At 38.0% G+C, this 15,536-nt stretch overlaps 1 protein-coding gene across 1 annotated transcript in view; it reads right to left on the minus strand.

The window, feature by feature from the left end:
* sgcd (sarcoglycan, delta (dystrophin-associated glycoprotein)) overlaps positions 1 to 15,536 on the minus strand; it is a 198,833-nt gene that overhangs the window by 159,387 nt on the left and 23,910 nt on the right. The window lies entirely within an intron of this gene.

Below are 15,536 nucleotides of genomic sequence, written 5' to 3' on the forward strand. Positions count from 1 at the left end.
AAGGCCAGAGTAAAGAGTCTTAAAATACAGGATGCTAATATCAATAAAGATTAAGCTACAATTCAAAGAGATAGTCCATCATTTCTCAAGTTTTTTCCCATGTTGTACAATATTCAAGTTATTAGTGTTCAATATTACCAACACGTCATTAAAACTAAAGAAATTAGCCTATGTGTGGTGAAATATATTCCACATATAATTTATTCAAATCTAAAAGTGCCAATGAAGTACAACTATAACACTATATTAAACATCAGAATGTGATTAGAAGCTCACATTAGCAGATCAATATGATCAATCGCTCCCTCTAAATCCTTCTATTGGTGATATTCTCTATTAGAGCCTGTGGTTTTAGTTACACATTAAACTATAGATATTTGTTTTTCTCTGCAGGGCACTATTGGCATTTAAGAACTGCACTGTAACAAAGGGCTGTAAAAACTACAGCATGAAAATACAGTTCTGTTGTACCTTTTCTACTAGTTGAGTGTTCTTTCTACCCTTTCACCCAATCCTTTCTTAAAACACTTAATGTGATGTAACTTAAAAAAATGTCTTTGAATTAACATAATTAAATCATGGAAAGGATTTTCACACGATTAAAAAGCTTTCTTTCAGCATGAAACATGTTTGTTAAACTAACTTATTTTTCATGAGTTGGATCAACTTAATAAGTAGTGTGAAGGTGTCACTGTAACATAAGTTAGTTTCTCAGGTGTGCTGTGGTGGCGCACTGCATGTCCTCGCCTTCTTTCCTGTCTGCCTACTGTCTCAAAAAAATATTAGCCACTAGTGCTGCAAAAACTGTACGGAGAAAAAAACCTTGTTGATTTCAATTAAATTTGCATAAATTATTTGGGCTGGCTCTTTTAAATTACATTGGGTCCAACTATAGTAAATTAGTTGAATCAACCTTAATAAATTAAATTGAGCCAGCACATTTGATTTAAATTGGAATAACCATAATATCTTAAGTTGACCCAACACGTTTGCTTTGAATAGGAATAACAGAATTACATGGTGCTGAAATAAAGCAAAGTAATCAGGTGGAAATCCTTTCCATGATTTTTTCATTTTCATCCAAAGAGTTATTTTTTTCAGTGAAGGTCAAGAGGGAGCTGGGCAGCTAGCAGACATGATGTCAGCAGGTTTTATACTTCTATTCTAGGCGGTGATGAATGGCAGCACCAGAACTGGCTCAAAGTTAATGCTGGGCAGGATGTGGGTTGTATTGACTAAACTTTATGTGCTATTAGGCTTTGTAGCAAAGATCCCAAAGGATTCCTAGAAACTGCCCAACTGGGGGCTTTACATAAAGTGTTTGTTGAGTCAGTCGTATTAGGTGGAATCTACAAACAGCAACTAACAGACATAATTTGTCCAAGAAAAAACAGAATGAGAATTCAAACAGATGAAAAGCTAAAGAAACTGAACAGGTTTGGGTTTTACCAACAGAGAGCATGCAACTGGAACGGGTTCAGACAATCAATCAATCAATCAATCAATCAATCAATCAATCAATCAATCAATCAATCAATCAATCAATCAATCAATCAAAGGAGGGAGGAAGTCAAGCTAAACCACAATGTTGTGGTAATAAGCTGTACAAAATAAAATTCAGGATTTCTAAAACAAATTATAATCAAAATATCTCAACACATTTCAAAGATAAATTTTATTTTTAAAGCTGCATTTTGAAATGACAGCGTATCAGGGCAATGCTAAGAAAAAAAGAGAAGTCATAACATCACAAGAATAAAGTTGAAATATTGAGGGTGTGTACACCTTTACAAGTGTCTTCTGGAATATAAGATAGTTTTACACATAAATATTGCCAATGTTTGGTATTTGTGTTTATAGAACATGCAGATATTTCTGTCTGTCTAAGGTTATAAATTGCTGTAATTCCTGAAACTTTTCACCTGAGTCTGATTAGAGATTGCTAATATAATTTGAAGTTTGGAACAGCTCAAGATAAGAATAAATGACATTACTTAGCATTCAAAAGGCCAATACCAACAGACACAAAACACATTTATCAGTGGTCTAGACTGTGAAGGATTTTAATTGTGTTAAATTATTCTATCTTGAGAAAACATTAGCATTTTAGATAAATTAGCAAACCCCAGCTTTTATCTCTGTCTTTGGAAGTTAATATTTCAACCACGGCCCTGCGGTTCTGCATGGAGCATAGTAGAAGGTGTTTTATGTTTCACCCTGCGGTTGTATAGCAGGTTTATGATGTGAAGCTTTCTTTTCAGATGACCATCAGGCACCGGGAGTGTTCGAGGTCTTTAATCAAAATTTACTGGACTGTCCGAATATATGAGCAGTTTTATTGATGCATTAGCTAAAGGATGAATGTTTTTATGGAAACGCAGCCGAGGGATGATGGAGGCCCGCACTCAAAGTTTTGAAAACAGATCACTTTAGAGCCCGAGGTGCGCTCTGCATCGTTTTCCTCAAGGGTTCTCTGGCGGAGAGCTAATCAGTCTGAGATTCTTTACGTGTTCCTACACACCAACTCTGCTTCTCTGCTATATTATAGTCATCAAAATAATTTACACCTCCTTTATTTCTGTAAGGAAGGAAAACAAGACACTGGCGCTGTGAGGTGGATCACAGTTTTCAGTCCATCAGTCTAGTTTGAAACTTTTATGTCTTCCTGTTTCCCCCAGATTATATTTATATGGTAAATATAATCAGATATTGCGACACATTTCTCTTGCTCACTCTTCAAAATGGGAAACACAAGAAATCATATCACTCAATTAGAGCAGAAGATGTCTTTATATGTGAAAAACTGGCTAGAAGACAAAAGCTATCCATTACATTTGCTCAAATCTACAGTCAGAGTGATAATTAAATGGTTTAAAACCAATCAAACACTGATGAACATTTCTAAAACCAATTAGAGACCATAAGATAAATTGAAAGTGGCAAATTTAAAACACCTTGAACCAACAACTGTCTTTCATTTAGATCATTTTTTGTCTTTGGAGGGCAAAAGAAAATGGACATTAAAACAGTTCTGGAATCTTTTGTGCTGTTTTTCTTTGAAGGTTGTTTCTAAAGACCTTAATGAAGCTGGATGAGACAGGAAGCCTTCTTGCCAAGTCTCCCTCATCCCATCCAACTGGACATTCTGCACTTACATGATCCCGAATGATAAGATATAATTGAATAAACTAAAATCACGGCCAAGAAGCAGACCCCCCACCAGATCCACACAAGGCCCAAAGCGCTTGCAGTAATGGCTTCGTTAACAGCCCGCTCTTCTGCTACATAATGACCCATGAAGAAACCCTCCTGTGAGCCAGTAGCTCAATGTATCCGCTTGCTTTTTGGCCTGCTCCCGAAAATGTGCTCTGACACTGACAGAGTGGGACAGGTGGTGGAGGCTGGAGCGGATGGCGAGGCTGATTGATAAACAGTCGCTTGCCGCTGCCGCAGGTCGACGGGCATCTGGCGCGCTCTAGGTGAGAACCAGACCCGCTGGGAGAGGTCGTCGGACATCTTGCAGGTCAAAACTGGACCAACCGAGCTGAAACTTGCTATCTGAAAGTTAATTTGCCCTGCTGAGTGCTTGATTGGTCACTGTGTAAGGTGAGTCCATGTGATTCAGCAGATTTCATCAGCCAGTCAATCCATCATGATATTACAAGACACAAACGCCACACAAATGCTATGCTACATTCCAAGCCATCAGCAGACTGTAATACAGTTAAGATTAAATCTCAGCTGTTTCACATTTACATGAAGTTAAAAGGTAGATTTAACTGCATAATGTCTAAAAATAAATGGTGTAACATACTGCTTCATTTCAGCCAAAGTTACTTCAAATCTCCATAACACAGGGCGGCAGTGGGACTCAGTTTCTGGAGTTTCATGTCTTAGACTGGTTCACTTTAGATAATGACCCATTGCTTTTAAGATAATGTACTTTTAATATTACCTAAACTAGGGTGACCAGACGTCCTCTTTTTCCCGGACATGTCCTACTTTTCAGACCTAAAAAAATGTCCGGGGGGAATTTCAAAATCGTCCGGGATTTTGGTCAACTGCCTCAAAACACATTACATAGCTTACAGTGCATTGTGATTACATTGCCACTCCGTTCCACTACTCCATTCCAGGTTTCTTTGTATGGCAACGAAATCGGTAGCACAAATTGCACGTTGGCGCATGCGTGTCCGCCGATTCTACATCCCCCCCCTCGCAAAAAAAAAAGAAGTGTCCTCCCTTTCAGAAACCCAAATCTGGTCACCCTACCTAAATTAAACACATGAAACAAAGTTTCCTACTTATGAGGTGTCTTATCATGAAAATATTTAAATTAAGCAACATTATGTTATACGCCATAACATCACACAATTCTCTGACTTAACAGAACAGTGGTTTGGCCTCATTTGATGTTAAAAACTGCAAGTTCATTTTTTTGAAAAAGTTACTACATTTGGAACATTTACTGCACCTGTTTCCTTTTGAAGTCTAGACTTCTCTGCACCACCCTTGCTCCACTTTCCACCAGGTTCACTGAGGTGTTTCATCAGGCTGCATCTCCGAAAACAAACAAATATATAGTCAGTGCAGACGTGGCTTATATGGCAAGTCATTCCATTCCATTCCATACATCTGAAATGGGTTTATGACCAGACATATTAATTACTGAAGATATCTGTAATTATGTTAAATTACTACTCTGGATAGTGAAAATCTAGTAGTCTAGTCAAAACAATTTTTTAGGTATCTGGAATAGTTGCGGAGAGTAAGATGAAAGTAATTTTTATGCTAAAATAGCATGCCATACTGGCTGAAGCCCTTGCAGCACGAATTTCAGATCAGACCACCAGGAATTGTTCTGGTATTCCAGATTAGCTGATCCTGGTCTACCATCACTGTTCAGACACTTCAAAGTAGTGGTCTTTAACAGACTCATCTGGTCATTTATTACATGTTTAATTGGTGCTGTGCAAATTTTCTATTGTCAAGTTGCAGAATAAATGATCAACAATAATGAACTGCATGAACAACATGGATTTTACCATACTTAAAATACTTCAATGGTTTGTCTGGAGCCAGTACTCTCTTCTCTTTTATTAAGAGAGGCAACAATAAAACTGTGTACTGTTAACTTTAACTTTTAATACATCTGGCAGATTTAGGTTTAAGTTCATTGAAAAATTATTACTATATCCTCAGAACTGTGAGGTTGAATTATTTTGTTTCAGTCGCTGAGTTGATTTCAGGCTCTTTTATAACAGAACAAAAGAGTTCTTATGAAAATGCTGTAGATATAAAAAACAACTAAAACAAATTTAGCTTTGCAATTTGATGCCTTGAAACAGGCTTCTGTCTTTAAGAACCTCTACCTTCAATCATTCCAACAATTCTTCTCCATGATGCCGTTTAGGACCGTTCTTAGGAGCTCAGCAGATCTGGTGTTCCACCAGGTGTTTACTACTTGCTGCTGCCCCTAGTCTCTAGGGGAAGGTAGAAGAGGTGCTACGTGGGGTGGAAATGTGAAGGTGAAGTTAAAATCTATATTCCATCCATCATGTTTGACATTTGGCTTCTCAGTGTGGGGAGTTGCAAAATTCAGTAGAATTTTCCACACATCGGGAGAAAAAATATACTAAAAAATCAAATTGGGTTTATTTAAGATGAGTGAGCCAGAGCAGTGTTATCTTAATTTGGTTACCAAACAACATTTTAAAGTGTCTCTGTAGGTTTAGTAAAAAAAAAAAAAAAAGTAATTTATGATGGATTTTAGCTCAATCATATGCTCACACATTATGTTTCACCAACAGGGAGCAACTGTGTTTTAGTGAAGAACGACTGATGACTCCCAATGTGTTTATTCCTCATTCATGAGATTTTAAAGCATTTTTATCAGAACCCCAGTGGAGGACTTAGCTAAACAAATCGAGAGGAGAATGTGACACAAATACATTAGATCTCCAGAAAATGGCTCCAAATGACTGCTAATGTTTTCAGTTTGATGTATGAATGAGAAAATATTTCGACTTTTATCGCAGTACTATTGTGATAATGACAAAATTATTCCAAAAACTATTTTATTACTTATGTTTCAGGTAACTGACAGTGCCAGAAATATTTTCCGTGACAAAAAATGAATAAATAAATAAAAATCCCAAATGAAATGGGCTTCTTTAGGCGGTCATTTACTTAAAAAAGGGGATTTAGATCACTAAACTCCACACAGCAGCTGAATTTAAATTAACTGGTACTCATTGCTGATTCCACCGAAGAAACGGTGTAGAAAATAGCAAAAATAATATTTCTGGTCGTTCTGTCAGCTTGTTTTTCATTAGCCATCACTAACTGAAATTTATCACAGCGATAAATCAAAATTCTCAGGATTAGAAATTTTTCACGACACATGACAAACGATACAATAAATGCCCTCCCAGTCCCATAATTTGAATCTGAACGTACTGTACAACAGATACAGCATGGAAGTGTATTAGAGAGTCAGCAGACTCTAAATTAGGGGTGTGTAAAGTGTGGCCCGGCGGCCATTTGTAGCCCTCTGAGTAGTTTTCAATGGCCCTAGAGGCATTCGCTTAAATTCAAACTGGAAAACTTTTCATCTCACCAGCCAGCCAATCACATCATTAAGCTCCTCCTTCACAGCCTATTGGTGACAGTCTTCTCCTCCGATCATCAGGCTTCACTTCCTTCATAAAGTCCGCCGTCCTCTCTACACCTGCTCCTCGGTCAAGCTTCAACCCACCTCCACCCCTTTCTCCACTTTCAACTCTGGACTTCATCCGCACCCACCAGCCTTTTCTCCACCAGGATCCAGTGTCTGGGCCCTGGTGGGGGAAATGTCTCTAATTCTTTTCCACAGAGGCTCGTCCTCTCTGACGGTGGTTACCAGTGCTGTGTCTTGTGTCGGGATCCCAGCGCTAAAGAGTATTATTTGCCAAATAAATTTTCTCTCTATGTGAATCTGTCCAGGTTAAAGTGGAGCTCATGCAGATGGAAAGTTTGTGTTTTTGTCTGTGTAAAATTTTCTATGACAAATTTATATCTTAAATAGAAACGTTTAGGTACAAAACAAGTGCTTTTCTTTCATTAGTCGTGTTTTCATTTTTATTTTTGGCTTTTAATGTTAAACAGGGGCCACAAATCTCTAGCAACTTTTTACTCAAAAACAGATTTAGTCACATCCAAAAATTAAGATGGTCTAAATACAGTTAAATACAGACTTTAGAAAAAAAAAAAAAAACATTGATATTTTAAGTAAGGAAACTGTACAAAAAGTTAGACATCACTGATCTAAATGGAGGACAGTTTGACCTCTTTTCTTTCTGTCACTTTCTGCACTCTCAATGTACAAAAAGATTTTAGATTGACTGCGCAGGAGGACAGAAGGGCTGAAGAGACGGCTCCGGACCAGAGTTTTCTGTCACAGCCAAGTCATTCACTCGGTCAGGGAGGCCGAGAGGACATGTCGACGCCCGCTAAAGTCGGATCGCTTGTCGGCGCGGGGGCGGCAGGGCGCCTGCCAAGTGCAAGCTTGACCTCGTCTAACGGGGGACCTTGTAGGGTCATTAGCTGAAATAATTGATTATTTATAGTCAGATCAGCGATGCCCTTGATAGCCAGCAGCGGGGCGGACGATTGCTCAGCTGGCTGGTGGCAGTGGATAAATCAAACACTGTTTTCTTTCTTTCCTAATCAGGCGACAGAGCACTGAGCTGAATGGAGAAACAGGAGGAGGCGTTAATGATGCAAACAGATGTGGATTAAGAGAAGACAGCAGCTGAATTCACTTTTACTTTATAGAAAATGAAACTTAGTGAAAATGCTATTGGTTAAATGAAATATACAATCTTTTAAGAGTTACACTTGAGAAAATCCTGCAGTAATTGGCTGTAAATATGCTTTATCAGACTATATGATGTTTCTATGACGACATCTTCCTGAACTCCAATAAACTAAAAGTCGACTTGATTCGATTAAAACAATTTTTATTTTTTCCTTTCAAAAACTTGAAAAAGTCTTTGATTGTGAAGAGGGAAGTTAAAATGTTACTGAAACTAAAAATACCAACTTAGTATTAGTTTTGATAGAATTTCTGGATATGCTGTGATTAGGTCAAAACATTAATTTTCTTTAAGATTTTAGTTTAATTGATAATTGAGGTCCACCCAAGTGTTTTGCACAGCTGAATAGTCGCCATGGAAAATCAAAATACTTCTCAAGCATGCATGATAGAATCAAGACAACACTCCAGGCATGTTTTGATGAGGCAATAACATTATAACATAATGTAAAGCTCAAAAAAGTTGATTTTCCATAATACAACCCCTTTATCAAACTACCCTCTCGTAAGTCTATGCTTTGATGATTCCATAATTTAATTCCAATGAAAGCAAAATCCTTCTATTTAAGCTCTTTTTTCAACAGCTAGTTAAATGAAACTGGTCCCAAAAAAAGACTCTTATAACACAGAATATCATCATCATTTCAGTTAACAGCAGAGAAGTGTTGCTCCATCTATTCTAGTATCTCTGCGTGATTTTAAATGACACCATTAAACCAGCTTGTAATTCTCATTTTCCTCCAGGCTCTCACGTACGTGACCATGATGGCTTCCAGGAGCGAGAGCAGGCTGGACACTCACAGCTGGTACAGACAACTGGTGGGGCAGCAGACAGACAGAGGGAGCTTTATTACGAGGCATCGCAGGTGAGCGTCCCAGCAACAGCAGGACGTGGTTTATGTCGGCTCGTTTTATCTCAGAGGTGGTGAATAAAACATCAGCTGGGGTCCGCCGAGGGGCCCAGGTTGAAGCTGATCAGAGCCGCGGCCAAATTCAGTGTCAAGTAATGTCGGTAAAACAACGTCAATAACACAAAGTTCAGCACCAGAAGGACGTGCCAGGGTTCAATCCTGCTGACGAGCCACTGTTGGAGTCAATTTTATCCATCTGTCTGCCTATATTCATCTGTCTGAGGCTGCAAATGAGCTGCGTTTTCATGACCAGTGGAGAAATCTTTTATTCAGTTAATCAATTATCTCTTATGCTTTAGAGAACTTTGAAAAAAAAAAAAGCTTCCAACTTTCCAATTCTGGCTAACAAAGGATGAACTCAAATATTATCACCTTCCTAAAATAAAGGCTTAAGTTGTTTTTGCCAAAAGTGATTTTTTTTCTTTGTAGAAACAACAACAACAACAACAAAAAAAAACACCTGTTTTTGCTAAATGACTGCCTAGTTAAAAAAAGAAAGAGAAAGGAGGAAAATAAAAACACTTTTGGCAAAGAATGACTTAGGCCATTATTATTTTAGGAAGGCAGCAGTAGCAAGTCTTTAGCAGGGGATTAAAAACAACATGGGGTGTTTGGCTCTTCATTAGGTTGATTTTCAAGATTTACATAGTCACTCCCAGAATACTTTATCCCTAAGAAAAATGTATTTTCAAAGAGTTGTGGATGGAAAATGCTGTGGGTATGAAGTAAAACCAGTAGCAGTCACTCTTACATCACATCTGAAAAGCCTCTGACTGAAGACACTGTTGCTTTCATTGACATGCTAACAGCTCAGATAAATGATATCCCACCAGTTTTGAGATGCTAATCAGCTGCTTGCAGTTGTAAAGACCATACCTTGTTGCCATGGTTACAGATCCCTACTGTCTGAAAGTAAAAAAAACAAAAAAAAAACAAAGAGCAAAACTCCTTCAGTCTGCACAGCATCCAATATCAGAAGAATGATTATTCAAACAATGCAAACACCAAAAAGACAAATCAGAATTAACATAGTACAGCGATTCAAACATGCTGCTGCTGTCAGAAGTAAAATTCTAGATGACAAGTACAAGAATACTTGTTGTCAAATCATAAAAAAATTTAAGCCCATATCCAGAAAATGAGTCTGGATATGAAAAGCTGCTGAAAAAAAAAACAACTTTCTTCATTTAAATTGAAACAAATATGGGTGGAGCTTATGAGAACTGTAGTAAATCAAGGTTTTATGCCAGATTTAGGCACAAAAATCAAAAACCCATCTCCTCCATATGTTAAGCCAAGTGTTTGTTAGACCCTACATGTGACAGGACAATCACAGAAAAGTCCTACATGAGAGAAAGACATACTAAATGAACGGAGACAAAAATACTTGCATTTTGATATGCAATGTATACATGTGTCGATAAAACTATAAGCATCAAAGCTGTGTAAATCAAGTTTCTCATTTTTTGATAGAGTCAAAACCTTGAGTGTGACATCATCACTGCATTGACCTGAACATTCCACTAAAAACCAAAAGTCTAAGGCACAAAATCTAAACTGCCAACGTGTAAATATTGTAAAAGGGGTTTAGACGGTAATTCGGTTCTTTAAAGTCCAACTTTCTGTGACCTGCTATAATTTTACATCATGTTTCCACTGTGATAGGTGAGCTATGGAGCTCCAACGTTGGCTGATGTGACGGTAAAGCAGAATCACAGTCACAGATATTTTTGTGTTTGCATCTAAACTGAGATTTTTTTTTTTTATTATTATTATTGGTTCAGATTTACTAAAATTAATTGCGTTATTTTCCTGCCTGATGCTTCTGATGAATCCTCCTGAATATTCACAGCAAACTGAAGGGCAACTGCTTGTTTTCTGCTTTTACATCTGAAATGCAAATGACCGGAATGTGGGCTTGTCTTTGAGAAGTTGGCTTTGGCATTCACGTTCATCATTGTAAATAAGTGCTTTCATAAGTGGCTCATTATTTTATAAAAACCATTGTCAGACAGCTAAATGAAGCTTTTTCTCTCTTTAAAGAACATTGTTGGATTCCCTGTGTAAATGTCAAAGCAGTCACTTCAGCGGTGGTTTGTTCTCCACTTGAAGTGGACTCGCGCTCTAACTGCATTACGACCGGAGGAGACGGCGGCGGCTGAGTTACTACAGATAATTAAGCCATGACCTTTAACAGCAGTCAATCTACTGGTCTCATTGTTGCAAGGACACCGCCTGGGCGCCACGTAAACACACACATGAACGCAATCAGGCAAAAACACGTTTACATTCACCCCTGAACTCTGGGTTGTGCTCTTCAGACTCGCAGATAACGCAGTGTGTCTCCTCTCCGACTCAGCCACTATTGTCTCCTGACAGCGTTTGTTGCTTTTTCTATCATTGTCTAACCTGTCAGGGTCTGCCAAAATATGTTTTCTGTCTCCCCCATGGCTCTGTGCACATACGCTTCCTTCCAATTATCTGAGGAGAGAGGCAGGAAGAAAACTGGGTTGATAAATCTGAGGAGCTTTTGACAGAGGAATGTTTCACAAGGTGATTCTGCTGCCTCCTTCCTGCCTTTTCCTCCCTTCCTTACTTTTAGTTTTCATGTTTCATTTTTCCTTTGCTACCCGACAGCTCTTTGCCCTGTGTGGACATCAGACTGAGGGATTACGTGACAAAAGATGAGCTGGACAGCGTTTAAAAAAAAAAAGAAAAAAAAGAAGCGAGTTCTAATTAGAAACAAATGTGTATACCTCTATGAGGCAGCAATTGTTGCTCGTGTGATTTGTCTGTTTGGGCATATTTGCGTGTTTTAGCTCGAGCCATCTGCCATTCTTCAGCTTTGTTCAGAGTAACAATGCCCTGATGAAACAAACACAGTAATTAAGCTGCAGCAATGTTTCACAGCTGCAGAGAGAGGAGACAACATGAAGCAGAAATCACAGTGTACTAGTTTAAATTAATGCCAAAATACTTTTGGCTTCAATTAAAACTGTGGAAGAAAGACTGGAGAGTTCAGTCTAAATGGGAAAATTGTAAAAAACAGTTGCATTATTATGTTAATTTATACAGAAAATCTGGGCAATGAAAGTAACTAAAACTATTTTATGAAATGTGACAAATTTAGTCAAAACAGAAGCAGATTAATTAAAGACATTTAAATAAATGCAATGTAAAATCAGAAGAGTGGCATAAAATTGTAAAAATCTGTCAATTTAACTTCTTTCAATGACAACGTGATTTACATTTTGATAAATTAAACAAAAATCATCAGTAGTAAATGTTTTCACTGTTAATTTATTCTTGTAAACAATCCCCATTTGCTAATGGAATGGTACTTATTTTTCAGCTATAGCTTAAAAGTACATTTTATTCGATTTTATCATAGGTCGTGAAGAAAGTGCATTTTGTGTTTGACAAACTGTTTCTGTGATGATCTAGCCTCAGGCTTTTATGGTCGCCCAGAAGGGTAAGCAGCAAAACAAAAAGAAAAAAAAAACTCACAGTGGAAATTATGCTAAAACTATGGGATTCCAAATGTGCCAAAAATAAATGTTAAATGTCCCTGTGTGCACTGTACTACTCTACTGAAGTTGTGAGTTGTGAGGTAGCATTTGCTATGTCTATGTAACTAGCAGCAGTGCTTCTGCGGTAGTTTTAGCTCCTTTCAGGATTAGCTTTCTTAGTGTGTCTTGTCACTTTAAACCCAAATAAGCTGCCGTTGGCCACGCCTCCAACTCCATGTTTACACCCAGTGAAAATGGTTACAAACCAATGTGTAATTATACAACCATACATCTCAGAAAAGTAGAATTTCCTGCACAACCAATAAGAATGTGGTTTCAGGATGGTAAATTGACAACCTGGTCTTTTCCAACAACCAGTTTAGAGAGCATGTACCAGTAAAACCAGCTGACAAAAAGTACTAGAGCTCAGTTTGGATTGTTAGAGGCGGATTTTCTTGAGGTTGCTAGATGAAGAGCAGTCCCTCTTGATTTGTGACATTACAGTCAGAAGATTTTTAAAACAGATCATTTTCCACATACCAAAAAAATTTAACTTACTGACCAAAAACAGCTGGGTGTTTTTTGCAAGTAGTGCAAACCCAAATGGAAAATGAGCAAAATGTGGATCCTCTTTAATGCTAATTTTGTTTCAATTTACTGAATAAATTTGATCAAGTGAACGTTTTGTAGGACTTTGCAGCAGCAAAGTGTCCTTCATTATTTTTATATTAATAGTAGGCCTACTAAATATGAACAAAAGTTGTAAAGTAAGGGAAAAAAAGGTACTAAAAATATGAATTATACACCTTTTATTTCTGAAAATATTTAGAAATTATTATATTGTAATATAATAAATTTCTTTTAAATCCAGTCTAAATTCGAGCAGGTCGGACGACAGCTGTGGTTATGAATGTGTCTTTCCAGACCCAGCTGATAGCAGTATTTACAGGGATTCAAATGATCCTTCGAGGGGAATGCTATCTCTTTCCAACCAATTGGGAGCAGCGCCAAAGCAGCTGCAGCGAAGGTGCACTTTCCTCGTTGGCTAATGACCATGAAGTGAATATACATCTCCTCACCGTCCTGACCACTAAATCTGCAGAGAATAGCCCTTCCTCCCATCATCACGGCTTCCCACTGCAGAGATGATATAATGGGATCGTAAAAATGTGGTCTGGAGGGAGGCGGAAACTCTCACCTCCTTTTCCCGCGTCTGTGGTATTTTGTTTTTCCCAGGAGGTTTTCTGAGCCAGGCTTTTATTTCCCGACTTGCCTGTTTGGGTCTCAGAGCGCAGCGGGCCGCGATGAGCCCGTCGCTCCGGTTCACATCCGTCACAGTAATGGTCCCTGTCCTCGCTCGGAGCCCTGTGGCCGCTACTGAATAGAACCGGAGTAATTTATTTACATTGCACCCATTATCATATATTCCTGGTTTAGTCTCATCTACACTGAATATTAAACCGAATGGTGCCTGTAGGTACTATTATGCCTTTTAAGTCTAGAAATAAATCTGTGAACACAGCCTGAACAGGACAGTTATTCTTTGGTCTGAGTAAAGATGGTATTGAACATCTTTTAAGCTGATAATCATTTCTCACCTGCTTAAAACTGATGATTTACACATAAAACTCCACACTAAATTTCAGTGAGCTAAAATAAAGACTTTCTGCTAAATCAGTGAAATGTATTGATATCAATTTAAGGTGGAAGTCAAGTGGAGAGATGATGCTAAGAGACTTTTGCCCTTTAAGCTACATTCTCATATCAGACCTAAAGTCATGTTTTGCTGATATCCTTTCATGCTACAAATTAGCCAAGCCAAGTTTATGTATGAGCAGAGGAGGACATTTCCAAACAATTAATCCACAGAAAGAAGAAAACTTTTAAGATGGTTGTAAATGTTTCCAGGAGTAGAAGTCTCTGCAAATTATCCCCAAGATCAGACAGAAATGAGTGAACTTGATGTTTTACAGGCCCCAGGTAGCATGTTTAATTCAAAAATTTTGGAAAACAGCATCTGAATAGATGACAAAATTTGAATAATTATTTTCTGTGGAGACACATGAGCAAAGTTTTCTGCATTTGGAAAATCAAAACTCATATCAGCACAACAACCTCATAACAACGGTAAACATGGCAGGTGTTGGGAAGGGTTGATCTTTCCTGCATGTTAACCTTTTATTGTTTAGGTACATTAAAAGCACAAAAAATAATGAAATCAAACAGCATTGACACAAATTTAGGGCCAGAGAAATTTTTAAATGAACCGAGTCGTTCAGTCAGAAAACAAGCTGACAGAGAGACAGGAAGGAGAGATGTGGGGAAAATCAGTGGACTGTTGGCAAGGGAACAGGAGCAGAAAAGAGAGCTGAAGAAAAACTGCAAGAACATGAAGATGTTGAAAAGTGAAAGCTGGGTAAAAAAGTGACAACATAATTGGGGAAAGGAAAGGCTCTTTTCAGCCCCCTGGGCAACGACACCACATTCACAGAAATATATGTCCTATATGGTTATTAAATATCAGCTTTTGATAAGATTTTTTGTCACAGCTCAACATTTTACAGCAGGGAAGAAAAATTAGAGTCATTTCACCATTTGAAAAAGCTGGAAACTGACGAAAAAGGTTTAGATTTTAAAATACTCTGCAGACGACATGCCTGAGTTCCATATTTTAAATTTATTTAGCCAGAGCTCCAGTCCAACCTCTCACAGTTTAATCTTCTACTCTAGCTTCCTGAAACACAACAACAATGGAGAATACATGACATTATCGTGTGTTCAAGATTTTTTCACACAATCGAGATTTCAGTTTCTTCAGTTTCTGCCTGTGTTCACTTCCTTTCAGAATGAGCTGTTTTGGGGTCTTGTCACTTTAAATTCAAACAAACTGTTGCTGGCAACGCCCCCCAAATCAATGTTTACATTTGCACATGAAAATGGCTGAAAACAGAGGAGCAATCATCTAAATGTAACTCTTTGATAAGCAGAGGCTGAGCCTCCTGCACAACCACAACGAATGTAGCAAGTAATTTCTCAATGGCAAGTCATTGACAAACATTTATCTTTTCCAGCAGCCATTGTACAGTGCATACAGCAGTAAAAACCAGCTAACCAAATGTCCCTTAGCTCAGCTTGGGTTGCTATGTAACCAAGTGGTCTTGACTGGGGTTGCTAGGTGAGGGGCAGTGCCTAGTGATTTGTTATGTTACATTCGGAAAGCTTTAAAAATGGTTCATTTTCTAGATAACAAAAACATAAATT

This window comes from Gambusia affinis, linkage group LG15 (assembly GCF_019740435.1).
Source record: "Gambusia affinis linkage group LG15, SWU_Gaff_1.0, whole genome shotgun sequence".
In the NCBI taxonomy this organism is placed as follows: Eukaryota; Metazoa; Chordata; class Actinopteri; order Cyprinodontiformes; family Poeciliidae; genus Gambusia; species Gambusia affinis.